Genomic DNA, 9,377 nt, shown 5'->3' on the forward strand with positions numbered 1-9,377 from the left:
GAACAAACTTAAAATATAACACAAACTATGGCTTTGCTTGACACAATCATAATGATTTATTGTGCCTTTTAGGACAATAGTATGTACAAAAATGTAATGCTCCTTGTGACAATCCATTTATATTTGCAAGTAATTTAGACACCAACATTTATAAGAAATTGGATATTCCATTTATATAAAGTAATAATGATTTTTTTCTCTCTTAGAAAATTATATCCTTGATATAATTATTTTTTGAAATTATTTATCTACAATTGTTCTAACATTAGAGTCCTTTGCTTAGGCTATCATAAACTTGAGTTGATTATATGATATCAACAAGATTTAGTCATGAGCATGTAAGTAACCCAAGATTTAAGAAAATAAGCCACTAAGGTCCAAGATCTTTGCAATGATGTGTGCTAAAAGACACATATACCAATTGTTTGTTTTCCTTATTTTTATTTGTTTACTACCTCCTTTCTTCGTTGTCATATCTTGTTACTACAAATAATCCTCCACATAGATGCACAATTATTTTCTTTATATACAAAGCATATTATTTTATATCAATGTTTGTAAACTCCAAATCAACTTTTTTTTCTCTTTTCTTCTTGTTTATACTTTCTATTTCATCAATGAGCATATAGAAGATATGAATCATCCATTAAACTTTTATTAATTTTAATGGATATTTTCATCTCTTTTTACTATAATTTACACAATGATATATTTAACATTTTATAGAAAGTTTTACACAAATGACACACCTTTTTTATTTGTTTTCAACATATTTCTCATATTTTTTCTAAACTATTGTAGGCATTTGTATTATCTTTTTCATAGACCACTCTTTTTATTTATTGTAATATCTTCAAATCATGCTTTCTACAATCTTTATATATACCCTTTATACACATCCTTTATGGAAAGTAATAAAAGATTATACATATTGATATTAGATTTTTTAAAATACATAAATTGTGTAAGTAATGAATATATTCTCTACCATTGTAAAAATCAACGCTATTAAGATAACAAAGTGTAACTTTATTATCAATTTTAAGCACCTTAATCATAGCACATTAACATTTTTCATGTTTGAGATTGGCAAACTTTTAAAACAAATCAGATCTTATAGATTAGAGCATATGATACACATATAATCAAAAGCTTTCATAATATATAATTAATACAGCTCATGTAACTTATTTTATTAAAAGTACCTAATTTTTTTATATAATGATATTTTTAAGCTTTTACTTATTTTTAGTGTCAATAATTATTAACTATATTTTCTAATTTAATTTTTTTTGGTAATCACATTTACTTTTTTTCATTTATTTTTAATAAAAATAACTTTTACATTAGAAATTATAGTTACTTATTATATAATTTAATTGAATAATAATTACTGTTTATTAAAAAATTACAAGGTATAGTGTAAATCATATTATTTTTTTATCAATACATTTAGTTTTTTTATTAAATTACAAGATAAATCAATATATTTGATTTTTATTTAAAAACTAGTTACAAATTTATTTATTTATTTTCTAAAATCATCTAAGTTTTATAAGAATGTATACACAAGTATACACACATACGCATACAGATACATAAACACTCTCTCAAAGTATTACTATAATTTAAATTTATATGTTAGCATTAATTAAATAATATTATTTAAATCTATATGTTAATAAAGCACACTATACACATTGAGATCAATAACTATTGATTTAACCTACTTCATATTCAATACTATCACAATAAAATTACATACTAATATATTGAAACACAAATTGTAAACATTTACATTATTAATAAAAAAATCAAACAAATAATATAATCATGAAAGATCAATACATATTATATTATTAAACAGTTTCAAAGTCTCTTATTAAAAATCTAACACACAAAATCACATAAAGAATGTTATTTTTCAATTGATATAATATTTAAAATTAAATATTACAACATAGTAAAACTCCATAATCTTTTATAAACATTGATGTTAAAAATATATAATAGATATTAATTATATTATTTCACATATTAAATATTTGTGTTTAATTATTCATATTTAAGTTTTAATAATTATTCAATTCAATTATTAAAAAAGTGATATATCAACAATACCTAACGTGAAGAGTTATACGGAAATATAACTATCACTTAATCTTGAAAAATATTTATTAATTTTATATAGTGATGCTTAATTTTAAAAGAAAAATGAATTATCACGTGATAATTCAAGATTGAAATACAATTGCATATGAACATGGCTTTTAATTATTGTTCTAAATGAAAATTTTAAAGTTAATCAAACTCAATCTCACAAACTAAATTTTAATATCTCAAAATAGAATACAAAAAATGAGATATAAAATAAATGTTAATAAAGAATACATCAATCAATATATGTTTTAAAAAAACAATTGAAATCAAACTACAGTTTCAAAAACTAAATTTAAAGATATAAACACCATTTCAAGCTTTTAAGATCAAATGAAAATATTAAAAAAATAATCATATTATTATAAAGTGTTTAGTTTAAATATTAAATGATACATTAAATTTATACATTTTAATTATAAATATATAAAATCAAAAGTTATTGAATCAAATTTATAAAATGAATTATAAGTCTACACAATATAAGTAAACATTTAAAAATTGAAAACAACTATTGCAATTATTTTTAAGTCATGACATTTAAAAAAATCACCTTTTCTTCATAAAAAACTACAAAAGAATTTAATACAATAAAATTATACATTTGTATTAAAATCATCTAGTCATTAGTAACATTTATTTAGCTTACAAGTGAAAAGTAAAATAACAATCAAAATATAAAAAGTAACAAAAATAAAAATTTTTAAAACCTTTGTTTACCTATTGAATCACGTTTTTAGTCATCTTTAGTCTCTTTAAGATAATAGCCTACAAAAAGAAAACATATACTATACATTTTTAAAAATTAAATGAATTCTTTAAAAAAATAAAAAATTATTGATTTCTCTCAAAAAAACATTTTTTCTCTCTATTACTCTAGGCGCGTGCACGCACACACACACACACACACACACACACATACACACGCACACACAGAGACTATATAATATATATATATATATATATGTGGAATTAGAGTGCTCTCTTTCTCACTCTCTCTCTAAATCAAACACACAAGCGACATTCCATACATACATTTCTTTTTTCAAAAGCAATTGTGAAGCAAAAAAATTAATAATTTTGAAGTTATATAATCAACAAACTTCGAAACATAGAAACTACAACATGTACACACACAGTTCTTATCATCTAGAAAGTCAAAAGATCATTAGACCTTTCCTTCTTAACCCTACGCATGCAACTTAATACTATGGTCTTACTCTAAAAGAGGAGGACCAATAAGACATTGGAGGGATCTCACAATGGTGCCTACCACATCAATGCAACTGTTACTTTCTCATGCAATAGTCTTAACTCTTGGCAAACTCTTTTAACGACATCTCACATTTCTTGGTGCACGACACTCGCGACTTTTCAAAATGAGTTCAACATTCCTAATCAATGTTGAGTTTTTATTTAAGAAAAGGACAATATATATTTTGAAGCTCTTTAGGATTTCCTGCATGAGGCTATTAAATAGATGTACTCATGCATGCATACAAGTTAAAAGTATGTGTATGCATATATTTATGGATCTACATGCATTTATTGTGTATACATGCTTCTAGGTAGACACAACATATTACATGCTTAAAATGTATTGTGTTCCATGGATAATCCGCCCTTTGTAAATGAAAAAAGAGGTTCAAAGTGACACTTTGGGCTTGACTATGATGTGCTTATAGCAAGCAAAAAACATATCCACATCCATATAATGACACATTGAGTAGAGCATTGTCCCACAACTCAAAACTCAAATTTGCTTCTAATTTGTACAACACATTGAGTGTGTCACAATGATCGGCTTCAACTTAACAATATGCTAATCCAGCTGATTAAAGATATAAAGCTCACCCTAATTTGACAAAAAGGAGAGAGCTTTGAAAACCAACTTTGCAAAAAGTTCACCATGCCATTGTATGATTGTAATGTAGCACACACTTGGACTAGCAATGCTAATAAAATTTTGTCATAAGGATTAAAAAAATACCAAATACTAAGGCCTTTCTTTGGGCAGGCACCAAACCATGGCAAGTAAACCAGGCTTGTATAAATGTCACCACATATTCAACCAATAACGGACAACACACACAAGGGAAAAAAAACCACTTCGCCACCAAAACTGCCAAAACATGTAATGAGTGAATATGTGCATACAACTTTGCTCCCTATTATAAATACTTAAATCCTCCCACGAATCGTACATAATGACTCACAAAATACCCCTCAACTATGCACGTCTATGATCAATGCCTGCAATGAGCAGTGAAAAAAGTCTTTCTATTTAAATCTACTCATTAAAAATATAAGTGAATTGCCACTTTATAGTTGCTACTGTCCTAAGAGGCATAATAAATAATTGTGATTGTGTTAAGTGGAGTTATAGTTTGTGTTATGTGGTAAAGTTTGTTTCATTTTTCCCTTTCAAAAGAGTCTTCTTATTTAAACTTCACATTAATATCTAAATATTTAGAATATCTGTGATGTATGTTTTTGTTACCTTGATCTAATCATTGTAAGAACTTTTTGTAAACGCTATACTTGAAAGAGAATTGCAATTTTTTTTAATAAGCAAAGTATTTTGATGTTGAATAAAAAGTGACTAGTACTCCTAAAGCTATAGTGTTTTAGGAGGAGTTTCATGTAGTAAAATTTAAAGCTTTAAAATATGCTTATCTATATCTACATGTATAAATAATATAAATATTTACATGGCAAGTGGCAAGTGTTTTTTGCATAATGAATTGATTGTAAATATTAATGGTTTATCATAAGGAGCATTATCTTTTCTTAGATTTAATAACAACATCATTTATATCATACTTTTTGCAAATACTATTGGTTATGTGATGAATTGTTGACGTATAATTTCTTATTTTCAAATAAATTGAACCATCTTTGAGTTTTAAAAGTATTTTAGATTTTTCAAATTATAGGTGACAATATCAACTAAATAGAGATTGTAAAATGTTTTTTTAAAAAGTGTAACACTCATATAAATAGCATTTATGAGTTATGAGATGTTATTTCTACATTCTTGTATAAATTGATAATTTTGTTTTCCTATAATAATTTTAAATAAATTTATTTTGAATCATGATTTTAATTTAGAAAAAGCAAATATTACAATAAATAATCAAGTGTTTAAAGGATATTCTTCCTTCATATCAATTTGCATAAATTAATTTTTGGAAAAAAAATATTTTAAACTTAAATAAAATTTATTATTGCTATAATATAAATAAATAAAAGTGTATTGATAATTATTATTTATTATAAAAATTAGAATAAGATGTTTGATTATATTTCAAAATGATCTAAGTATCTCTTTTTTAAAATATGTTGATGAATTGATTTTAGTTTCTAACATTGAATATGCTAATATACTATAACATATCTTGATATGTAATAAATGTAAATTCTTATTATTTTAATCTTAAATGTTATTTATAAAATAAATAAATCAATAATATTTTAGTTATTTTTTGTATATTTAAAGAGATTAGTTTTGATATATTAAATACTTTATTTTTTGTATGTTTTCTTGTATGTATGTGTGTATATATATATACACACACAAACACACACACTTTAAAATATTAAAAATTTTAAGAATAAAAATGTATGTAATATATTTAAAAGGAAGAAAATAATAGTTAGTGTACTTATGATATACTATGACATGCATTGTTAAGAGTGAAAATTTATAAGTAAATAACATATAGTACATTCATGTGTACAACTTTATAAATTTTACATATATCTCTTTTTCTTCATTTTGAATGGATTTGAGAGTTTATGAGTGAGTAGAAATTGAATTGATATAAAAATTTGTATTTTCTTTTACTTCTTAGTCTTTACTTTGTCTTTTTACACTTGTATATTGATAAATAATTATAGATTTTAAGGATTACATAATGCTTTTTGAATCTAGTTTTGTCAAATACTATAAAATTGATATAAATATAATGAGTTGAGTTTTTTCTTTTAAATACTAAAATAAAATAATCGTAAATATTAAATTATTAGGATACATAAAGTTAAAATTCATAGGAAAATCTACCCGATTTAGCATTTGGATTGAAGAAGATTCGAAATTATTCTTTTAATAATTTCTACGATACATTTAACAAATACAAACAAATATTTAATAGTGATAAAATTTTTATATTATGATGATTTGTTGCATTGTAAATATAATCTCTTTTGATACAAAAACCTTAACTTGTTGTAAATTTTCCTACACCCTTAATATTATAATGACAGTCTTATTGTTGATGTATAAAATAATTAATTTGTTGTTTTTATTATTGAATTTGTTGTTAGAAACTAGATGATGGTTCTTAATCAACTCCATAACTTGTAAATGCAGATATATAATGATTTTCTTTATATGAAGATTTATTGCATTTAATGAAATTAATATGGCTTAGAATGTATGATTTGATATTATTAGTTTTCTCATAGGACTTTATTTATATTCTTTTTTTTTCATCAATTTTATATTCTCAAGCGTTTTTAATTAAAATTTTTCCTTTAAATTAAAATTTCCCTTTAAATCTCGTATTAGAGAAAAATCTTACAAATCTCAATGAGAATATATAAATACATTAAATATTATTGTATATGATTGAAAATCACAAATATTTAAATAATTTGATAAATAAAAAGTAAACATATAGGTATACCTACATATGCTCAATATATATGGAGAAATAAACATGTTTTGAAAAGCACTAAATTTAAACTTTCTTGTAGATACTATTCGTTCTATGATTATTTGTTTCCACATAGAATTTCTTATTTTCAAACGAATTGAAATATGTTTGGTTTTTGAAAAGAGTTTTTAATTATAACAATTTTAATTTATTTTTTTCCATTATATTTCAAAGGGACTAAGTATTTCTTTTTTAAAACATGCAAGTAAATTGATTCTACATTGGTGTGACTGATTTTAAAATTTTATATTTGATTGTATAAAATGAAAAATAGTAAGTAGGTCTACTTACTTAGAATTTGGATTCAGAAAAAAATTCAAAATTATTATTGTAATGCTTGTTAGTATACAAGTAACAAATTAAAGGAAAAAACTTTAATAGTCATAATGCTTCAATATGATGTTGATTTTGTGTGCTATATGTATAATCTCTCTTGATACAAATATCTTCAAATTTTGAAAATTTTTCTCAATCCTTAATAACAAAAAGCCAACTTTTGTTACTAATTTATTTTTAGAAAGTAGGTAATGACTCTTAATCAACTCCCCAAGCTATAAATGTAAATGTTAAATGATATTTTTATATCAAATTTTATTAAATATGATTTTTAAAAATAATGTATTAATTTCTTGGTTAAAAATATTAGAATTAATACAGATAATATACTTTACAATTTTTTGTGGTGTTATATTATTGACTTTACTTATATTACAACTATTTTTTTCATTAATTTTCTATTGTTGAGCATTTTGAATATACTTTATTATCATCTTTTGAAAAAAAAAGATTATTTTTCCAATAAGTATTTTTAAAATTTTAAATTTTATATTGTTATTGATCACAAGTTATATTTTGTGGACTTATTTTTTTTATGATAATAAAAGAAAGAGAGGATGAAAATTGACTATATAGTATATAATATTTAATAAAAAGATAGATATTAAAAAAAATAATTTACTTAATTTTTTAGTAATAAAAAAATTAAAAATTAAATATTACAATATGAATGTTTAAATTATCAACATGTTAAGTATTAGTAATAAAAGATAGATGTGATTATATTTGAAAAAAATTGAAGGTACACGAAAAGCTTACATAGATCTTGGTGATATTGTTCTAGAAGATATGGATATATCAAAATTGGAACAATGGGATAACATTTACGTAGATAAAAAAAAGCAAGAGTGTTGAAACTTCATGTTGAGACTATAAATAAAAAAGAAAAACAGATAAATGTTGATGCTCATCATAAAAGAGATGTTGACCATGAAGAAAGAAATATTGCATGCATCCATCTTAAAAACACCACAAAACTATCAAAAACTACCTTTTAAACAAGTGTTACACATTATGCAATTAGATTCAACAAAAAATTTGCGTCTTGTACTTTTGGAGAATGCGATATTGTGAATATTATGGGAATTTTAATCTTTCCAAGTCATGAGATATATTATGTAGAAAAATATAAAGGAAGCATAACTGAAAATATATACTCTTTCTTCCGTGAACAAAATATGCAATTAATTGATGGATCCTTGGTGAGATGTATAGCATTTACCAGATCTCAACCGCTTATAATAATAATATTTTTTACGATGGAGAAACAATACACAATGTGTTTATGTTATTGCCATATATTAAAGGTTCATATAGAAGGTATACAACAAGGTTGTTACATTGGGAAAAGTTTAAAAGTGTACAAAATCTAGGGTCTAATATTATGCTTGACGATGCAAAAAAGAGAAAAACCATATGCATTTTATAAAATCTATACCAAATGTATTGCATGCAATAATAGATGCCATATCCATTGCTCATAGTTACCACTAGATACATGGTGATTTGCATTGCAACAACTTGGTGTTGGATTTTACGTGAACACAAAATGTCCATGTAGGTATAATTGATTGGGGTCAATCTATCAAGGTTGGAGGAAAAAAAGTATCATATGTATATCTAGAGAAGGATGGAAATGAAACAGAAGCAGTAGAATGGTGTATTAGAAAAGACAATGCTATCTCATTTATGAAATTTAAGACGTGGCTTGCATAAGAAATTTTAGATCCTAAATGCAAAAATGTGTTTGCAAAAGCATCCAATGTTTATGCATTGGGATGGATTGGATTACAAATATGTAAATTCTAAGAGGAATGTATGCATTTTTTGTATCATATAAATCCAACAAATCATGAAGATGCAATTATCATGAAAAAATTCAAGATGTTAGCAAAAAATGAAACATAAGGAACTAAGTCTCATCGTGTAATTTGACAGCATTTGAAATGGGTCCTTGTTTGTAAACAATTTTGATTTAGATATATATTTTATAAAACAAGTTTATTGCAAGCAGTTTTGATTTAAATATTTTTTAAATAAGATATGTATATAGTAAATACACTTGTACTTCTATATACATTTTTGTATAAAATGTATACTAGTTATAATTATGTATACTATTTTGCTAATTTTTTAAAAAAAATATACTCTACTATAATTTATAAC

The sequence above is a fragment of the Lygodium microphyllum genome, chromosome 26, assembly GCF_053477565.2.
Source record: "Lygodium microphyllum isolate KBCC chromosome 26, Lygodium_microphyllum_v1.1.10, whole genome shotgun sequence".
Classification (NCBI taxonomy): domain Eukaryota; kingdom Viridiplantae; phylum Streptophyta; class Polypodiopsida; order Schizaeales; family Lygodiaceae; genus Lygodium; species Lygodium microphyllum.